This window comes from Bos indicus x Bos taurus, chromosome 27 (genome assembly GCF_003369695.1).
Source record: "Bos indicus x Bos taurus breed Angus x Brahman F1 hybrid chromosome 27, Bos_hybrid_MaternalHap_v2.0, whole genome shotgun sequence".
Classification (NCBI taxonomy): domain Eukaryota; kingdom Metazoa; phylum Chordata; class Mammalia; order Artiodactyla; family Bovidae; genus Bos; species Bos indicus x Bos taurus.
In genome coordinates this window covers 7,940,526-7,960,837 of record NC_040102.1, presented here as the reverse complement: position 1 = coordinate 7,960,837, position 20,312 = coordinate 7,940,526, and the positions used below count along the sequence as shown (strand labels likewise).

Sequence of the window (20,312 nt, the reverse complement as noted above, 5' to 3'; positions counted from 1 at the left end):
TGGTAAAGAATCCTTCTGCAATTCAGGAGACCTGGGTTCAATCCCTGCATTGAGAATATCCCCTGGAGAAGGGAAAGGCTACCCACTCCATGGAGAATTCAAACACTGACCCTATGGGGTCACAAAGAATCAGACACGACTGAGCAAATTTCACTTCACTGGATGAAAATGTTAACAGAATCTCAACGGAGACTTTTTTGTCAAATTATACACCCTCCCTGGCATTAACTTTAGCAATAGGTATGGAATTCATGAGGTGCTTAATTTTTATTGTACAAATTAAAGACATTAAATAGGAAGTTTTTTAGATTCTGCCTGTGGTGTAATTTGTGCCTCAAGGTTGAAATCTATTGGAAGGAAAGATTTGACCACAGTTAATCATAACTCACAGTTGGTGGTTGGCTAACCTACAAAGTTAGAATGAGGAAAATTAAGTATAATATAATCGTGCCTTAAATATAATTTCTTTTTTTTTATGCATGTACATGGATTCACTAGGCTTTTGGTGTAAAAACAAGAGCTTGTCTTTGGAGCTGGATATCAGTTTTATATACAAATCCTTAAATGCTTTGTATGTTTGGCAGTTTTTATTTCATTAAAAGAATTGAGAAAGTCAATTGCAAAGCAATCTGAAAAAAAAATTCTTCTGGTACATTTGCCCTAAACATTGACCGTTGTTGGCATTCCCAGACCTAAACGGACACATTGTTTTTTTACTGACTCTCCTTGGCTGAGCCTTTCCAAAGCATTCAGTTTTTTTTAATAATTCATAACAATTTTTCCCTATATTATGGTTTTTAATTGGAAACACTGAATAAACATTCATTCATTTCATGGAGTAATTCACCATAAGGAGATGACCAAGTTTAGATCATATAATTACATAAACTTGAGAAAAGCCATTCCCTTTATAACTAAAATAGACACTTGTGTGATTAAAAGATTTTGAACTATGGACTGTGAAGCTTCAAATAATTACTCTTTCAGTCTTCAAAAAGATTGCCCCTAAGGAAATACAAACAAGAACATCAAGTCAAGCACCTGTAAGCAGAGAACATAAAACTAACATTTTAAATTTGAAAGTGCTAGTGGTCTTTCTGTATTTTCTCATTTTATATCTTTCTGGTGACTTCTAGTGCCCGGAGCATGCTCTGGATTAACATGTTTACTTTCTCTCAAACCTCTAGTTCCCAAGTCTTTTATGTCCTGCACCCTACTCTCTCACCTCAACTCCTAAGTGGCAGCTCTAAGCTTATCAAACCTAGGAGACTACAAAATAAAGTGCCTGCTTAAAAGCTGAGTGATGCCTGTTAAAAGCTAATGCTACCCAGGATAAAAAATAATAAAGGAACAGGAATGTAACCTCTGACCTCTCTGAACCAGGAAATGGTTTTTCCAGTAACAATGAATATACCTTTTCCAAACAGAGGTCAAATAAGTTGTAAGTAACAGAGTAAATTTAAAACACTATACATGGTAGACTGACATGTGTTTTTCTTCACATAATGTTATAAACAATGGTCATATTTGAAAGGAAGAAACTTAGCACAAATCACCTCAAATTTTAATTTTCTCTCCTGCCCGCCTGTCTTCCTCTTTTTTCATTTTCACCTTCTGAGAAAACTTCAGAAGCAGCCACCTCAGAGTGCATCCATTTGCTGGGGCGCCATTGCTTAAAGTGGTCTTAAGCTTGATTTCAAAGACAAGCTTGATTTCAGATATAATTTTTAATAAATCTCTAATCACTATTTTATTTTTGTGCTTGTCCTGTAAACTGAAATATTCAAAGGTTAATTTTATCTATTCAATTAACAAATATTTAGTACATTTTGCCAATTTTTCCTTTATACCAAAGGAATGTGATTATTCATTCTGTCTGTAAGTTTATTGCAGATGAAATGCCATTTCAGGATTTCAGACAGCACCTTTTCCATCTTGTGTCCTGTCAGGCCCAGCAAGGATATTTCCAGACTGTCAATCCTCACATTTTTCTGGCTGACTTTGTTCTTTCCTGTGTGCAGTCTGACCAAGCCTCCTTTTCTAGAATAACTTTCAGCCCCCGTGGTCTCATGAGCTTCGGTGCCACAAAGGTCTATTTATATTTATATTAAACCGGACATGTCCATGTAACTGCATATTCTCTGTAATGTTTTCTCCATAGCCAAGAAAACTCAATAAGTTAACTTTTGAGATAATATCTAAGATGAAAATCTCAGCTGTTTGACTAAAGGATGGATTTCATTGAAATGTTTCACATTTTCAGTACATTGCTTGATAGAGCTATTGCATGTAACAGATTCTGATTTAGCTAGAAATGAAATTCTCACAACTGAATATCAGCTCAAGCCACAGAAAAGAATATAAGAAAGTTCAACTACTGGAAAAAGAGAGTGGATACCATTCTTATTTGGGAGGTGTGAATATCTTGCATTGACGTGTAGCATCTTTTATCACTGGAGTGACAAGTTAGTTTAGGAATTATAGATAATTAACACAATATTGTTACTTATTGTATTTTCACCATTTTACATTTTCTTCTTTACAATTCCTATTAGTCACATGTTTGGCTTCATAAGTTTATCCTTTCAAGTCCTTATCCTTTCTATCCTGATTTTCAACTTTTTAATATTTTCTTTCTTCTGGGTCTTGAAATATTTTTGCACTTGATCTTCCAATCAAAGAATTCAAGCTTCAAAGGTGGTTGTCCTTTCTTGCAGTTTTATGCATAAATTGAGAAATCTTGAAATGGGAACAATTATAACTAAAATGTTAGGAATTGGGAGAAATTATTTTTTTAATTTTGTAAAATACCTAGTGTAATGCCTAGGATGTAACAGGTGCCTCATTTTTTAAAAAGCTATTAAAAACTTTATTGAGATGAAAAGGTCTCCAGATTGAGTATTTTCCATATCATGGAATTTACATGAAATAATTGACTTGCCCCTTACATGTTAGGTTTTGAAAAGCCAACAAAATTCCAGTTTTAATCTCTTTAATTCAGAATTGTTTTCAGCGGGAATTAGACTGCTATCCTTTATGTGGAGATGCTGTGATACCAATAGGTTAGTGCCTTTTGCTGAGCAATATGTTGCATATTTTATAACTTTCTATTTCCAAGATTGAAGGGTCAGATATTTTTTTTTCTCTAACATCTAGCTGCAAAATTGATGATCTAAAATCACTCTTCTCTGACTGTTTCCAACTCGAAGTTCTTTGCCTCTACTGAACTGAAAACAGTGATCTACATGAAATAGAATGGAATTAAGGCTTTGGCTCTCTGGAGGTTCTGGCAGAGAGAAATGGTAGAGAGGTGGGGTTCTCACTTAACTACTCATGAAATTGGAGAGTAGCATCCTACTTTGGAGACAAATACTGAAAAACAGAGTATGTTGAGAATAGCCTGGATTTCTGGGCTCTATGGAGGCCTGTGGGGCAATCTGCCCGAGTCCTGTACTACTGATCTGACCCAAAGTGAAAAAAAGAAAAGCTGAATCTTCCTTGAGTCCAGGGAAGGTAGAATTCCTCCAGGTGTTTTTACAGAAACAGACAACTTCCTACCTACCAATAATGTGCCATAGAAATGAAAAAAAAAAAAAAAATGAGGCAATTTCTTAAAGCTCAGAAATATGTATTCCTTTTTACATTTCCACACATTTCGCTGCTTTGAGTGCAAGAACACTCTAAAATCAAGATGACAAAGCAGTATTTTGCTCAAAGGCGGCTTTTTTTTTCTTCTAATCATTTAAAACCCAGTTCAAGAACCTGCCAAATCCAAAATAATTATGTGAGATATCTAATCTTCCTCCCATGTTGTTATAAATCATGAAAAACAATGTTCCGTTTCAGCTCCATGGCGTTTTGGCCGCAAAGTACACGAATAGCATTTTGAGAGTCACATACCACCCAGCAGAACTAGGGCTATCAGGATACTCAGACATGTCAACGGAAGGAAACAAACCAAACAAACTAAGAGACTCTGGCTGCATGAAGAAAGCACACAGGTGAAACAACCAAGTGACCCACAGGGAGAGCGATGCCAGCCGAAATAAAGGTGTGACAAGTGCCAAAGCTTGAGGCCAGCTTCCTATGAAATGAAAAATTTAATCTAAGTCTTCAGAAAGTGTAAAGCCTTGCATTTGGAAATTCTGAAAATGGCTCTTCCCAATATTTCCCCCTCTGCACTTTTTTCTTCAATCCCATTAATATAATAGTTTTCACAGTATCATAATTTTCACTCTATTTTTAGAGTGGTTGGAAGCCTTGTTCTAGTTTGATTCCATGATAAGAGTATTCCTTCCTATTTGCAAAGAGAAACAATATGCCAAGTGATGGAAGAAGCCCCTCTGCTCTCTGCCAGCAACTACTCACAGGGGAAATAAAGACAGAGGACACTATCCAAACCCTCTCTAAAAGTTGCAATTGAAAAACACCAGGTTGAAATAATTCTACTCATCAAAGTCATTAAAAAGTTAACCCTGAGGAATAAACGAAGTGGAAGGAATTCTTCCAGGCATCTTGGGGAGTTGTTTCCGCCTCCCAAACAGTCCAGCTTCCAGAGAATTATTGAGACAAAAAAATAAAAAATACTTATGACTCAGGTATTCTTAAAATATTTCCTTTTTGTTCCTCAGTGGCTTTTCAAGTCACCCTCTTATGAATGCACAGCCCTCACACATTTCTACCTAGCAGCACCAAGCTGTTCCTCAGATCTTTGTTTCATAAGGAATTGATGAGACCGTGATTCAAGGTCTCACATACTGTGTGTGTGTCTGTGTGTGTGGATGTGCGTCCTCTTAGCCATGGAGTAGGTAAGTTTAAAATTGAACATGTAAAATATCATGTATGAAACGAGATGCCAGTCCAGGTTCGATGCACGATACTGGATGCTTGGGGCTAGTGCACTGGGACGACCCAGAGGGATGGTATAGGGAGGGAGGAGGGAGGAGGGTTCAGGATAGGGAACACATGTATACCTGTGGCGGATTCATTTTGATATTTGGCAAAACTAATACAATTATGTAAAGTTTAAAAATAAAATAAAATTAGTGCTCGCTTCGGCAGCACATATACTAAAATTGGAACGATACAGAGAAGATTAGCATGGCCCCTGCGCAAGGATGACACGCAAATTCGTGAAGTGTTCCATATTTTTTCCTGTGGCGGATTCATTTTGATATTTGGCAAAACTAATACAATTATGTAAAGTTTAAAAATAAAATAAAATTTAAAAAATAAAATTAAAAATAATAATAATAAAATTGAGTTAATAACATAACCTGTGTATTCAGTACTTGCTATTTCTTATTTTGTCCTGTGTGCATTTTTCACAGACGGCTGTGGGAATCTCTCTCCTCCCACGTCCTCCATACCGTGCTGTGCGATCGCCCCCGTTGAGGGTCCCACCCGCTTCTGCCTGGTTGGGCTGTGACTGTGTTGAGTCAGTGAAGCACAGTGAGCTGAACAGCTCCCCAGGGCACTCACGCTACGGGAAGCCTGAGCGACACGGAGAAGCCTCGCACGTGTGATCCGTCCGCTTTCCCGCTGAGCCCGCCTTCACTGCGCGCAGCCCAGCAGCGGACACATGCCTGATTCCAAACGGCGGTCCTTCCGACCAGCCCCAGCAGAGGCCCCCGATACCACCGAGTAGAAATTAGGCGTCTACTGGGAATTTTTCTTGGGGGGGAGGGGGGTACGGGTGCAAAGTCTTAGGTGCTGCGTTTAGGCAATAATAGTAATTTAAATAGAACTGGATGCCATGAAATGAAACACTGTCAAAAACCAACCCTAAAGTGAAAGTGAAGTCTCTCTGTCCTGTCCGACTCTTTGCAACCCCATGGACTGCAGCCCGCCAGGCTCCTCCGTCCATGGGATTTTCCAGGCAAGAGTACTGGAGTGGGGTGCCGTTTCCTTCTTCAAGAACTCTGAAAAGCCTGTGGTAAACTAAAAAATGAGCACCAAGAGACACCCACATCCCCATTCCTGAGGAGACACCTGTCAATATAACCTTGTGTAATCTTGCAGAAGAAAAGATGAAAGATCTTGTGACCGGTCATTTACAGCTTATCCAGGCCTGTCACAGTGTCCTATTAGAGGGAGAAGGAGGAAGGCTGTACACAGAGAGAGGAGGCCATGTGAAACCCGAGCAGAGATGCGAGTGAGGCAGGCAGGGCCACAGAAGAGAGAGAGGCAAAGAAGAGATTCTCCACGAGAGATTTCAGAGGGAACTGAGCCCCACTGACACCTTGGTTTTGCCAGTAAAACCCAGTTTTAGGTTGGTTCTCCAGAACCGTGAAAGAATGGACCTCTGTTTTAAATACTCAGCTTGTGGTATTTTGTTAGCACAGTCATCGGAATGCAGGTGGCCCTCAGACAATCCATGAAGGCCTGGGGAGATTGCTGTTGGAAGCTAGAGGAAAGGAAACAGTCCTGGGGGAAATCAGGAAAACACTGATGAACTCAGCAAGCCGGGTAACGAGGCTTTGGAAGAGGAGCTGGTGCCCGTGGCTTCTCTCGCAGCTTGTGGTAGAAGGTCACAGCAGAGCAATGACCTGAAAAACTAACTATATTCGGTTTTCAAGAGCAACTGTAGAGACCGTAGGAAAGCAGTTCACAACAGAAAAACCTTAAATAAGAAAGGATCTTCGGTTCAAATATCAAACAGAGTGCTAACAGAAAAACACTGTCACAGAGTCGAGATGTCAAGATGAAACTTTATGTGTGACTGGGAAGCCTTCGTGAAGGCCTCAAAAAGATTTACGTTCATAATCTGCGGATGCATTCAGATGGGCAGACAGCTTCCTAATGCTCTTCAGGGTCTGCCTCCGTTAAGGGGAAAAGTAGGTTTTTTTTTTTTTTTTTCAGTCTTAAGGATTCCACAGAAGTTGTACAAGTGGCCCAGTGCAGAAATGGGCTTATTTAGAAGAGATGTGTGGATATAGATTTTCATCTAAAGGGTTAGGTTCGTAAGTTGACATATAGCAAACCCACAGGGTTTTAAGGAAATGTGTTCACTGAAACTGAAAGCAACAGAGATAGCACAAAATGAAGAGTCTTTGACTCCTCAAGCTTCTACAGACAAAATACAGGATGAAAGCAAAATAAACAAACATCTGCTCAGCTATAAATGTGGGCTACCACTTATGAAAAAGAAGAATGTCCTGGGAGAGGAATGAAGGGCCCAGGATGAATCCAAAAGCCACAGAGAGCATCTCTTAGGTTGTGGGTCTGAGCCTTCATCAAGGAACCAGTAACATGGCCCTGCTGGATTTCAGAATTGCTAGGGACAGGAGATTCTGTTTTTGAATAGGACAGTCTATTAGTGTTATCCTAAATCTGTTTGACCATCACATGTTTGCTCTCTGGAGTCAGATAACCTGACTCTTTCACTCTCAGATCAGATTGAGAGAAACCACACTTGAGGAATTGCATCCAAGGTGTCTTATCTACATGTCACCTGATTTAGATGACAAGAATCTGGAGCTTGAGCCCGAGATAGAAGCCAAAATAGAGTGAGGCTTTGGAGTCTCAGAAGAGAGTGACTGTATTTTGCAGACTGTGAGATTTGAACTCTTGTAGCCCGACAGTGAATTTAGCATATTCTATTTCCTGAAGATGGGCACCAAATGTATCCCACACAGAATGTGTTTCTGAAATGTGTTTGTGACACTCCCATCAAGAAATGCAATCTAAGTACATCCCTCATGGTCCAGTGGCTAAGACTCCAAACTCCCAAAGCAGGGGACCCAGGTTCCATCCCTTGTTGGGGTCCTAGACACCACACGCCACAACTAAGAGTTCCCATGCCACAACGAAAGAGTCCATGTGCCATAACTAAGCCAAGTCAATAAAGAAAAAGAAAACAGAAGTGCAATCTGTTCTTCTTCCTTCGGTCTGGATGGGCCTGTGCTGGTTTCAGTCCATCGAGTACAGCGCAGGTGCAGCCACCTGACCTTGAGGCTGGCTCATTCATCCAGCTTCTCTTTTGGTCCAGGTCATCTGAGACTCATTCTCTGGATTCTGCCTCCGCGGTGTCCTCCTCCAGAACCTCCCCACTGTGCCATGTGTCTCCCACCCCACATGGAGGAGGATTGGGTAGATGCCCCTCATCAAGAGTCCCAGCTGAGTCCAGCCTTTGAGTCACCCCAGGCCAGACACCAGACATCTGAGTGAGGAACCCTCCAGATGACTCTGGCCCTCAGATATTTGAAACTCCCTCAGCGGAGGCCCCAGACATTATGTGGCAGTCACAAGCCATCCCTGCTCTGCCCCATCTGAATTCCTGACCAGTAGAATCAGTGACCTTAATACAAGTATTGTAGTTTTACAGTAATAAATACAGATATTTTATTACACAGTAACCAAAACAAGAATAGATCAAAGAGGACAAAATCAAGGAAGAAGTGACTAAAGAAATGCTGGAGAGGTAAACAAATATTAATACTACAACTGAGTTTGTTTACATGCCTCAACAACATCAGCAAGTGGGCTTTCGTGACATATAAAGGCCCTGGAAATGGATAAATGAGGCCATTAGTTCTCCATGCAATATACACAGTTCATGATTAACATGCGAAAACCAAACACATGCACAACAGCGGCATGGAGGAAGCATGCCCCCCAATGTTCTGTGTCATTATTAGAGAGATGCTTGGCAAAATGTTAAGCAAGTTTGTTTTTAAGTCTGCCTGATTTGCCAAAATACCAGTGATTTTTAAGAGAGGGGGTTGGAGGTGGGGAGAGGGGAGAATGGAAAGGAATCTTAAACTATCAAAGAAAGGTTCAGCCCAAACCATTTTAATGAAAACAAGACTTCATAGCAAAGTTGCCAGATATTCCAATGGACTCACAGCATTTTAAATTCCTAACAGCACACAAGATGCTTTTTCTGTGATAATATGTTTCCTTCACAAAAACATGGACGCCCTTTGCAGACAGTGTGCTACTGCTGACTAGGTCTTCGCATCTTTTGCTGCAAACTTGGTGCACTCTTTGTGCATAAGAAATACAAGGTCTTAGACCAAACTATATCCTCTTTATAAACAGCATTTTAAAAGGTGACAGAATCAGTGTATTATTCTGATTTGACGCACGTGTACCTGCTCAAATTAAGGGGAACAAGATTTCCAGGTGAGCAAGCCTCCTTATCCTAAGGAATAATAACAAATGGATGCAATTATCCAAGGAGGCAGCCAGGTTCATAATAAGGAATTGTATCGAGAGGAACACTAGCATGTCACCAAGTGCACACTGGGTCTCTGTTACTTAAAGACAAATTATCAGAATGCAAGCAGCTTCAAACAACACCCACTTATTAACTTACACTCCAAAGGCCAGAAGTCCAGAGGGGCTGAGTCCCCTACCCAGGGTCCCACAGGTTGGATGCCTAAGGCTGGCTGGGCTGGACTCCATCAGGGCTCCTGGGGAAGAATCTGCTTCTAAGCCTGTTCATGTTGCTAGCAGCATTTGCTTCCTTCTAGAGGACTCTCCTCTCAGGGGTGGTGAACTCCCCTCACACAGCATCCCTTTCACATTTAGAATCACTGTGACTTTCTCTTTTACAACCAGTTGGAGAAGGTTGAGAAAGCTTATGTGACTATTCAGCCACCTTCACCATCTCCCTATCTCCAGGTGAACTAATTAGTCATCCTAACATCAGTGGAACCACATTGCTAAAAAAAGGAAGAGGTCTCAAACTGACTTTCAGCCCTCCCTGTACGACTATCAATATCAGCTCTTAGGCACTGTGACCTGTCAACAGGCTCTGAGTTTCAGAGTCAAAGCATACTTTGAGTTCCACTTCTGTCTCTGACCAACTCTGCAGTGGCAGATGTATCCATTTATCACACTCCATTTGGGGGCGAAAGGAGGAAATACTACATATTCCATAGGGTTTGTGTGAGAATTAAGTGAGAATTAAGTGTAAAATGGATCTCATCCTATGTTTTTTCCCTAACAAGCACTCAAAAGAAATCCCCAAGCTCTGTCTGCCCTTCTTCTATAAAACTACATATGAGCTATGACTATACTTATAGAACAATCTTATTTTTTGGAAAGTAGACTCTGGTTTTAATCACAAAGTGTTTTCGCTCAGTTGTGTCTGACTCTTTGCAATCCCATGGAGTGGAGCCCACCAGGCTCCTCTGTCCATGGGATTCTTCAGGCAAGAATACTGGAGTGGGTAGCCATTCCTTCACCAGGTATCTTCCTGACCTAGGGATCAAACCCAGGTCTCCTGCTTGGCAGGCAGATTCTTTACCATTTGAGCCACCAAGTAAGTTACTAATTCCTGTATTTTTCATAGTTCAGAAAATTTCAATGATGTACATAAGTCTAATTACTCGCATTTTGTTGATGAAATTAAGAGAATGATTTAAGTAGCTTCTCCAGGATTACTAAATAAGTTAATGGCGGGATATGAAAAATTTCAGAAGAGTCATCTCCTATTGTAGAGCAAGCCCCAAGGCATACACAAATCCATGAGCCATAATACTACCTTCAGGGTCAGTCTCACCTCTTCCAAAATTTTCTACCCTAAAATGCATGGAGATTTTGTTGAAATGAGATAGGAACCAAACAAATTCAAATAGCAAGTTAACCTAGATCACAATTTGGTTTAAGAACTGAGAGCTGCTTGCCAATCCAAAGTGCATATCTTATGGGTTCAGAAATATTATCTTCCTGTTTATTTTTTCCTGTTTTTCTGTACAGAGCATCCTAGAGAAATCACCCACTTTACACTCAGTTGTTGGTAATAACTAAGGAATGGACATGGAAAGTCACAGAGATTTGAAGGAAAACAGATGTTTCTAGATTTTGGTTTTTTGGTTTTTTTTTTCCACAGATACTGAAAAAAAAAATGCTTAGAAAAACATGCCTTGCTTAAGTGCAATTTCCTCCAAAAAAAAAGCTACATTTCTCCTGTAAATGGATTCAAAAACACCAGCTATGAAAAACTACCACCAAAATTATCATACTAGACCAGACCAGAAAGTTGGCATTTATAGCAACTCATCTGCAACTATTCCAGAAATTTGGAAGCACAGAGCTAGTTTCTGTCACTGGAGTTTGGAAAGGAAAAAAAAAAAGCTGAAAGGATTTGGAATTAGATTACTGAGGAAAACTAAAATTTGATTTCCCAATTAAAGTTTTTTTTTAATTTTTGGAAATTTTCTAACTTTTGGAAACATAGGTGAATTAAAAAATTAGAGTTATGATTATGAATAAATAAATGATTGAGGATTCACACATGTTAAGATAAAATTTTAAATCAGCTTTTAAGAGATAAATGCAAATTATTTTCCTATTTAGATGTTTTGTCTAAATTCTCTTTGATTCTTTGCTCATTCCTTTTTATTGGCCAGTTTATTTTCAGTAAAAGAACTCAAGCTACATAAGACCTGCTGGTCTGAGAGCTGTATTTCAATTTCCAAGTCACTAGTAATCCAAAGTAACAGTCACAAATGCTTTGTCAATTAACAAGTTAAGACGGAAGTTTTACTAGTTTTTTATAACTAGAACTAGTTCTACCTGACAAAGCCTTTATTAAGGAAAACTGAGAGGATAGAAACGAACTCCTGTGTAAGTAAGGTGGTCTTCCTAGGGTCTACAGAAAAACTTGGGCTTCCCAAGTGGCTCAGCGGTAAAGAACCCGCCTGCCCGTGCAGCAGCCACAGAGACAGGGGTCCGATCCCTGGGTCAGGCAGGTTCCCTGGAAGCAACCCACTCCAGTATTCTTGTTGGGATGATTCCATGAACAGAGGAGGCTGGCAGGCTACAGTCTATGGGGTCTCAAAGAGTCGGACATGACTGAGCACACATGTGCACACAGAGAAACAGGCAAGTCTCTAATTCAGGGAGAATATAGTATGATTAGATGTTACATGTTATATTATTTGTCTTCCTTACCCTCCTTACTTCTGCTTCATTGACTACACTAAAGCCTTTGGCTATGTGAATCACAACAAACTGTGGAAAATTCTTAAAGAGATGGGAATACCAGACCACCTTACCTGCCTCCTGAGAAACCTATATGCAGGTCAAGAAGCAACAGTTAGAACTGGACATGGAACAACAGACTGGTTCCAAATTGGGAAAGGAGTACATCAAGACTGTATACTGTCACCCTGCTTATTAACTTCTATGCAGGGTACATCATGCGAAGTGCCAGGATGGCTGAACCACAAGCCAGAATCAAGATTGCTGGGAGAAATATCAATAACCTCAGGTATGCAGATGACACCATGTTAATGGCAGAGATGAGGAACTAAAGAGCCTCTTGATGAAGGTAAAAGAGGAGAGTGAAAAAGCTGACTTAAAACTCAACATTCAAAAAAAGAAGATGATGGCATCCAGTTCTATCACTTCATGGCAAATAGATGGGGAAACAGTGGAAACAGTGAGAGACTTTATTTTCTTGGGCTCCAAAATCACTGCAGATGGTGACTGCAGCCACAAAATGAAAATGTGCATGCTCTTTGGAAGGAAAGCTATGACAGAGCTAGATAGCATATTAAAAAGCAGAGACATTACTTTGCCAACAAAGGTCCATATAGTTAAAACTATGGTTTTTCCAGTAGTCATGTATGGATGTAAGATTTGGACTATAAAGAAGGCTGAACACTGAAGAATTGATGCTTTTGAGCTGTGGTGTTGGAGAAGACCCTTAAGAGTCCCTTGGACTGCAAGGAGTCAAACCAGTCAATCTAAAGGAAATCAGTCCTGAATATTCATTGGAAGGACTGATGGTGAAGCTCCAATACTTTGGCCACCTGATGCAAATAGCTGACTCATCAGTAAAGACCCTGATGCTGGGAAAGAGTGAAGGCAGGAGGAGAAGGAGACTTCAGCGGATGAGATGGTTGGATGGCATCACTGACTCAATGGACATGAGTTTGAGCAAGCTCTGGGAGACGGTGAAGGACTGGGAAGCCTGGTGTGTTGCAGTCCATGGGGTCACAAATAGTCGGAAACGACAAAGCAACTGAACACAACAAAACCCTCTGTAAAACTGATCTCTCAAATTAGTTTTTGCACATAATTAAATATCTTTTCTCCTTATAAGAACAAATAACTTAGCATCATTTGATCAGTCTCCTCTCCCACATTTTTCACTGTATTTCATACCATGTTTTAGGACTGATATTCCTAAAACCCTACTCTGAATATATTACCTGCTAAGCATTTACCATGTTGCCTACCAGATCAGAAGCAGAATCATTTCTTTAGCATTCAGAGTGCTCCACAAAAATCCCCAGAGCATTTTTCCACTACTTTCCAGATTTTGATAAGTTTGGACTGGACCTCAACTCTCCTCAGTATCCTTCACTTTTCCCACCATTACACATTCCTGTTTGGGGATTCTTGCTTACCTTAGTGATAGCTTATCTTTAAGGGCAGCCCAGTCCAGTATTCTTGCCTGGAAAATCCCATGGACTGAGGAGCCTGGTAGGCTACAGCCCATGGGGTCACAAAGAGTCGGACACGACTGAGTGACGTCACTATCTTTCCTAGCAACACCACAACTTCTCAAAAACTATTTTCACATAAAACCAGGTTATAACAAGAATATAACTGCATTCTGAAACACTCAGAAATAAATGAACATGGGAATAAAATTTAAATTCATTCTAATCCTGTCATCATGAGATACTCATGGTTAATATTTTGATGTAACATCCTTGACAGAGTAAATTTTGCTGTGATATAAACTTTGAAAATAAATCATGTTATATATAATATAGCATAAGCTTTATTTCCATTAAATACCACATTATAGACAAGCTAATATATATCTTTTCACTTCTCATTCCTTGACTATCTCTCTGCATATCATGCATCTCTGTGTTCCCTTCAGCACTGAACAAGGAGTGCAACATGCAATCACAGAGATCAGTCTACACTTAGCAATATACTTTGGTTTTGCAACTTTTGTCTGTTTACAACTATTGTGATAAAAGCAAATTCACTTGATGTTCAGTGACTTAGTTAAATCTTATATGACATTTTGTTTTGTGTAAGAAAAACAGATAAGAAAACCTGTCACCTAAACCATGTATTTAATAATTAATAATTTATTAATTACAGTATTAGTATATAATTAATTTACAGTTAACAATTACCAAATAAGAACATATTTAATTTATCATATAATAATAATAATACTCAAATATTTTTAAAAGACTCTGAATCAGAAAAGACTCTAAAAAGGAAGATAGTTTGAGAGACAGAAGTTTCTCTAAAACTTTAACATCTTTAAAAGGATAACATCTTTAAAAGGATCCATATGACCTAAAAGATGGGGGCAAGACATCAAAGCTAGCTGATGGGCTAGCTGATGGGCAAATCTCTGAATGGGCACTGACTAGCATGTTTCAAACCTGAGCAGTGGATGGATCCACATTAAAGAAGCGCATGGGAGGACTTCCCTGGTGGCACAGTGGACAAGAATCTGCCTGCTAATGCCAGAGACATGGATTTGATCCCTGCCCTGGGACCATCCCACTTGCCTTGGATCAATCAAGCCCATGTGTCACTGCTGTTGAGGTTGTGCTCTATAGCCAGGAACCCAATTACTGATCCCACGTGCTGCAAATATTGAAGCCCACGGACCCTACAGCCCGTGCTCCTCAGCAAGAGAAGCCCCCGCCGTGAGAAGCCCCCGCACTGCACCTAGGGCAGCCTTTGCTTGCCGCAGCTAGAGAAAGCCTGCACAGCAACGAAGACCCCCACACAGCCCAAAATTATTTTTTTTAAAGGGTGTGGGAATCCCTTGGACATGATGCTGCAGGTATGGATTCATGGCCTCTGCTTCAAAGTTCGGGAAACTGGCTCTGATTTTTAAGTGTGCAGCCACAAAGCAGAAACCTCTCAGAAGCACCTGGTGTGTTCTCGCCACCAGCTTCTTGTAGAACAACGACTACACACACATGAGTAAATTTCTTAAACCCTTTTTGCGTGATAGAACTGTGTGATTTCTAGGTCAACTGGGAATAAAAAATAACTTCTCCATTGCAGGGGGATGGAGACGTGACAAAGCCACATGGTATTTGCAAGGATGGCCCCAGGATAGACCGTAATTTAAACTGGAGATGACATAACTGTACACAGGTGGCTGTTATGTTCACCGTGAATAGAGAACACAAATCTCCTTCCTTTTCCCTCTAGTCTTTGGCTTCATTTACCAGTTCAGTCGACAACATTCCTTCCTCATTCTCTGCCCTGGCACTCTTCTGTTTCAATCTCATGGAGACCATTGTGCTGGGGGAGAGGGACAAAAACTGTAAATTCATTCAGTAAATTGTAACTCAATTATTACAAGTCTGCAGATATTAATTCACACGTTTTGCTTTCTCTAGGTTTCCGTGTTAACATTGCTAGATAATATAAAATATTAATAATTTAAGAAAAATAGCCACATATATAACAAAGATGGGCTTTCCAGGTGGCTCAGTGGTAAAGAATCTGCCTGCAGTGCAGGAGGAGATGCAGGTTCTATCCTTGGTTTGGGAAGCTCCCCTGGAGAAGGAATTAGAACCTGCTCCAGTATTCTTGCCTGGAGAATCCCATGGACAGAGGAGCCTGGCAGGCTATAATCCATGGGGTTGCAAAAAAGTCGGACATGACTTAGCGACTAAACAACAAAATATAAGATAATGAAATTATTCCCAATGTTATGATATAATAATACATTTTAATTCTGAGACTGAGTTAAATGTTTATATAGTTTTCTCACTTACTATGGAAGTTATGAAATGGATTCTTAACAAATCAGGAAAATCTATTCTTATCTTTAATCTATTCTAGTTAATTTAACATTAAGCTAAGACATTGATATATTCACTTTAGTTTTACTCAGAATTCTTCAATTTAATTAATTCTGCATAGATTTATTTATTTTCTTTTTTTTTAATTTTATTTTATTTTTAAACTTTATGATATTGTATTAGTTTTGCCAAATATTGAAATGAATCTGCCACAGGTATACCTGTGTTCCCCATCCTGAACCCTCCTCCCTCCTCCTTCCCCATACCCTCCCTCTGGGCCATCCCAGTGCACCAGCCCCAAGCATCCAGCATCGTGCATCGAACCTGGACTGGCGACTCGTTTCATACAGATATTATATATGTTTCAATGCCATTCTCCCAAATCTCCCCACCCTCTCCCTCTCCCACAGAGTCCATAAGACTGATCTATACATCAGTGTCTCTTTTGCTGTCTCATACACAGGGTTTTTATTACCATCTTTCTAAATTCCATATTTATTTTCTTAATTGAAATTTTTATTCAAAGCTCAGTTTCTCAACCTAAGGCTAAATCACCAAAGGTTACTCTGGAGATAGTCCCTACACAGATACATTTCCTGGACTCCTCTTCTCTCTCCAATTTTTCTTCCTTTTTCCAGCACATGGAATCTTAAATATGATCGAAAAATCATATTTGGGGGGAAAATCCCCAGCTCTTATTGCATATTCTTTGCTATTGTCTAGATAGGAAATCTTGGCTCTTGCTATTCCATGGATACAGATTGAGAAGTGACGTTGCTCAGTCATGTCCGACTCTGCAACCCCATGGACTGTAGCCCACCAGGATTCTCTGTCCATGGGGTCTTCCAGGCAAGAATACTGGAGTGGGTTGCCATTTCCTTCTCCAGGAGATCTTCCCGACCTAGGGATTGAACCTGGTTCTCCTGCATTGGGAAGCCCAAATTAATACAGATTGAACCAAAAAAAAAAAAAAAAGCCTTTTCTCAAGGACACGTACTCTGCCTTGAGGTTCCGAAGTCTATTTAAAAGAAAAAAAGACAGAAAAGTTAATCAGATTGCTTGTATCACTACTATAAGAATTTCTACCCAAGGGCAGTGAGATAAATCACCATTTCCCTACTGCTTCCTGAATTTGAGAAGGTGCTGGGGAGGGTGGAGATACCAGACATGCCAGAAACGAAAAACACATTGTCTTGCTGTTTAGTCACTAAGTTGTGTCTACCTCTTTGCGACCCCATGGACTACAGCATGTCATTCTCCTCTGCCCTCCGTTATCTCCCAGAATTTGCTTAAATTCATGTCCATTGAGTCTCAGTGATGCTATCTAATTTTCTCATCCTCTGTGCCCCCTTCTCCTTTGCCTTCAATCTTTCCCATCATCAGGGTCTTTTCCAATGAGTCGACTCTTCAATATCAGGTGACCAAAGTACTGGAGCTTCAGCTAAATCTTTCAAATTTCATTCTACCACGCATGTAAAGTGCTCAGAACAGTACCAACTATACAAGCACTGACATATTTCATATCTGCAGATGAGCAAAGCACATGTTATCAGGTCTACACGATAAAGAAACTGAAACACAAAGGTCTACTTAACACCTGCCAGTCTCAGGCAGGCGGGAGAGGCTAAAAGAACTTCCCTGAGCCTTTTCTGTTTTATTTCCAGGATGCTGTGTGGCCTCAGGGAGTTGGTTAAAAGTAAGATATGCTAAATAAACTCGTTCTTCACATGTGCCAAGGCAGTAGTTCATAAATCTGTCTTCTTTTAAGTAAAAATTTAACAAGTCTAAGATCGAAATATAGTTTTTGAGATATTTTGCAATTTATAATCCTTTCCCTAATACTACTTCAATTTTTTAAAGTGGATTTCTCTGCGAACAGAACATGTACATTCCACGAAGTCTCAAGAATTTGAACTCAGCGTTTCAGTGGGCTGAAGAGGAGTAATGCTTTGGGAATCCTTTGTACACATTATGTATATACATAACTCCATAAGTTTAAGAAAATAGGGCTTGAAAAGAGTATAGGTTTGTTAAGTGCATGAATATATAAAAAAAAAAAAAAGTGTGTGCCTTCACCTCAAAGTCAACTTTAAGGACAAGGAATAAAGTAATTAAAGAAACACTACAATAATATTTTTGCTAGACAAAATTGTGAGGGCAAACTTTAGACATTTTTGTTAGATCCTTAAACTTTTGTCATATTATTTACAAAACGTCAAGAGCAAAAGAGACACTGATGTATAGAACAGTGTTTTGGACTCTGTGGGAGAGGGAGAGGGTGGGAAGATTTGGGAGAATGGCAATGAAACATGTAAAATATCATGTAGGAAACGAGTTGCCAGTCCAGGCTCGATGCACGATGCTGGATGCTTGGGGCTGGTGCACTGGGACGGCCCAGAGGGATGGTATGGGGAGGGAGGAGGGAGGAGGGTTCGGGATGGGGAACACATGTATACCTGTGGCGGATTCATTTTGATATTTGGCAAAACTAATACAATTATGTAAAGTTTAAAAATAAAATAAAATTAGAAAAAAAATATAAAAAATAAATAAATAAATAAATAAAGAAGTATCAGAAAAAAAAAAGAAAAAATATACTAAGTAAGGATAATAAGTAGTTTTACACAGACTCACACTGATTTTTGTAGAGTATAGAGGAATATTTGATTCAACTTGGGCAAAATAGATGTCAAAAACTTCACATTCCCAACTTCCCAGAAATTTTGTCAATATATGGGATACACTTGTACAATTCATTTTCATAAAGAGGGATGAAAAATGTCAGTGGTGAGAACAATGAAAAATTAATTTAATGATGTACTTTTGTCTAAAAAAAATACCACTCAACTCATCTCTTTTCCTTTCCTTCCCATCTCACTGTTACTGGAATGACTTGTTTGGTGAAAAGGAGAGAGACAGAGGTAGTGGTGGTGGGGAGGGCTTATTTAAGAAATTAAATATTAAATATTTTCTTCTATAATGTATTTAATATAGCTAATTACTGATTAATAAGAGAGCTCCATAGAAACACACACGTAAAATAATCATTTTCTCTGTGGTTACATTTAAACTGCTGAATACTAAAAGACTTTTTGAAATTGCTACTTTTGTCAGCATCATGAGAAAATCTTGTCTTGAATCTTGAGCAAATAATATATCATAACATGTTAGCTGTTCTATAACAGCTTGAGAAGCCACAACATTAAATTTTATACATGATGCCCTTAAAAGAAAAGGCTTCAAATAAACTTTGGAAGCATGCTAATGAATCAGGAGGAAATGTGTTTTGTTAAACCCAGCGAATGTGGCCAAACAGATGAGAAGCCATTTTTTCTGTTTCATCATGAGTGGCTTTTCAGTTCAGCTCAGTTCAGTCGCTCAGTCATGTCCGACTCTTTGCAACCCCATGAATCGCAGCACGCCAGGCCTCCCTGTCCATCACCAACTCCCGGAGTTCACTCAGACTCACGTCCATCAAGTCAGTGATGCCATCCAGCCATCTCATCCTCTGTCGTCCCCTTCTCCTCCTGCCCCCAGTCCCTCCCAGCATCAGTCTTTTCCAGTGAGTCAACTCTTTGCATGAGGTGGCCAAAGTACTGGAGTTTCAGCTTTAGCATCATTCCTTCCAAAGAAATCCCAGGGCTGATCTCCTTCAGAATGGAGTGGCTTTTACTTAATTTTTTTTTTTTTCTGAGGAAAAAATAGAGATACTCTAGGAGTTCATTTATGTATAACTATGGCATATGTATCGGAGAAGGCAATGGCACCCCACTCTAGTACTCTTGCCTGGAAAATCCCATGGACGGAGGAGCCTGGTAGGCTGCAGCCCATGGGGTCGCTAAGAGTCGGACATGACTGAGCAACTTCACTTTCACTTTTCACTTTTCTGCATTGAAGGAAATGGCAACCCACTCCAGTGTTCTTGCCTTGAGAATCCCAGGGACTGGGGAGCCTGGTGGGCTGTCGTCTATGGGGTCCCACAGAGTCTGACACGACTGAAGTGACTTAGCAGCAGCAGCAGCATGGCATATGTATATGTGGTTATGTGGTGTGACTATTGAGACTATGCTTTGAGTAATGTTAGATTTGATAATCTAAGATTTCTTTGCTTAGTCTAGATTCCAAAGACTTTCTCTGTTTTTTTTTCTAAAAGTTATATAGTTTTATCTGTTACACTCAAGTCCTTTGTTTCATTCTGAGTTAATTTTGTACACTGTGTGAGGCTTGGACAGAGGCTTCTTTTTCTTTAACTTTACAATATTGTATTGGTTTTGCCATATATCAAAATGAATCCATCACAGGTATACATGTGGTCCCCATCCTGAACCCTCCTCCCTCCTCCCTCCCCATACCATCCCTCTGGGTCGTCCCAGTGCACCATTTCATGCCAGTCAGAATGGCTTCGATCCAAAAGTCTACAAGCAATAAATGCTGGAGAGGCTTCTTTTTCTTTCTCCCCCTCCATTGGCTCCAGCACCGTTTGTTGGGAAGTCTAACGTTGCTCTATTGACTTGCTCTTGCATTATAACTTCATCAGAAGTCTCTTGGGCT

The 20,312-nt window shown here is 39.9% G+C and overlaps 1 non-coding gene across 1 annotated transcript; it reads left to right on the top strand.

The window, feature by feature from the left end:
* The first annotated feature begins 5,045 nt into the window (after window positions 1–5,045).
* On the top strand, window positions 5,046–5,152 carry LOC113885098. The gene has a single exon (XR_003509139.1). It is a non-coding gene; the product is annotated as a U6 spliceosomal RNA (small nuclear RNA).
* The last annotated feature ends 15,160 nt before the right edge of the window (window positions 5,153–20,312 follow it).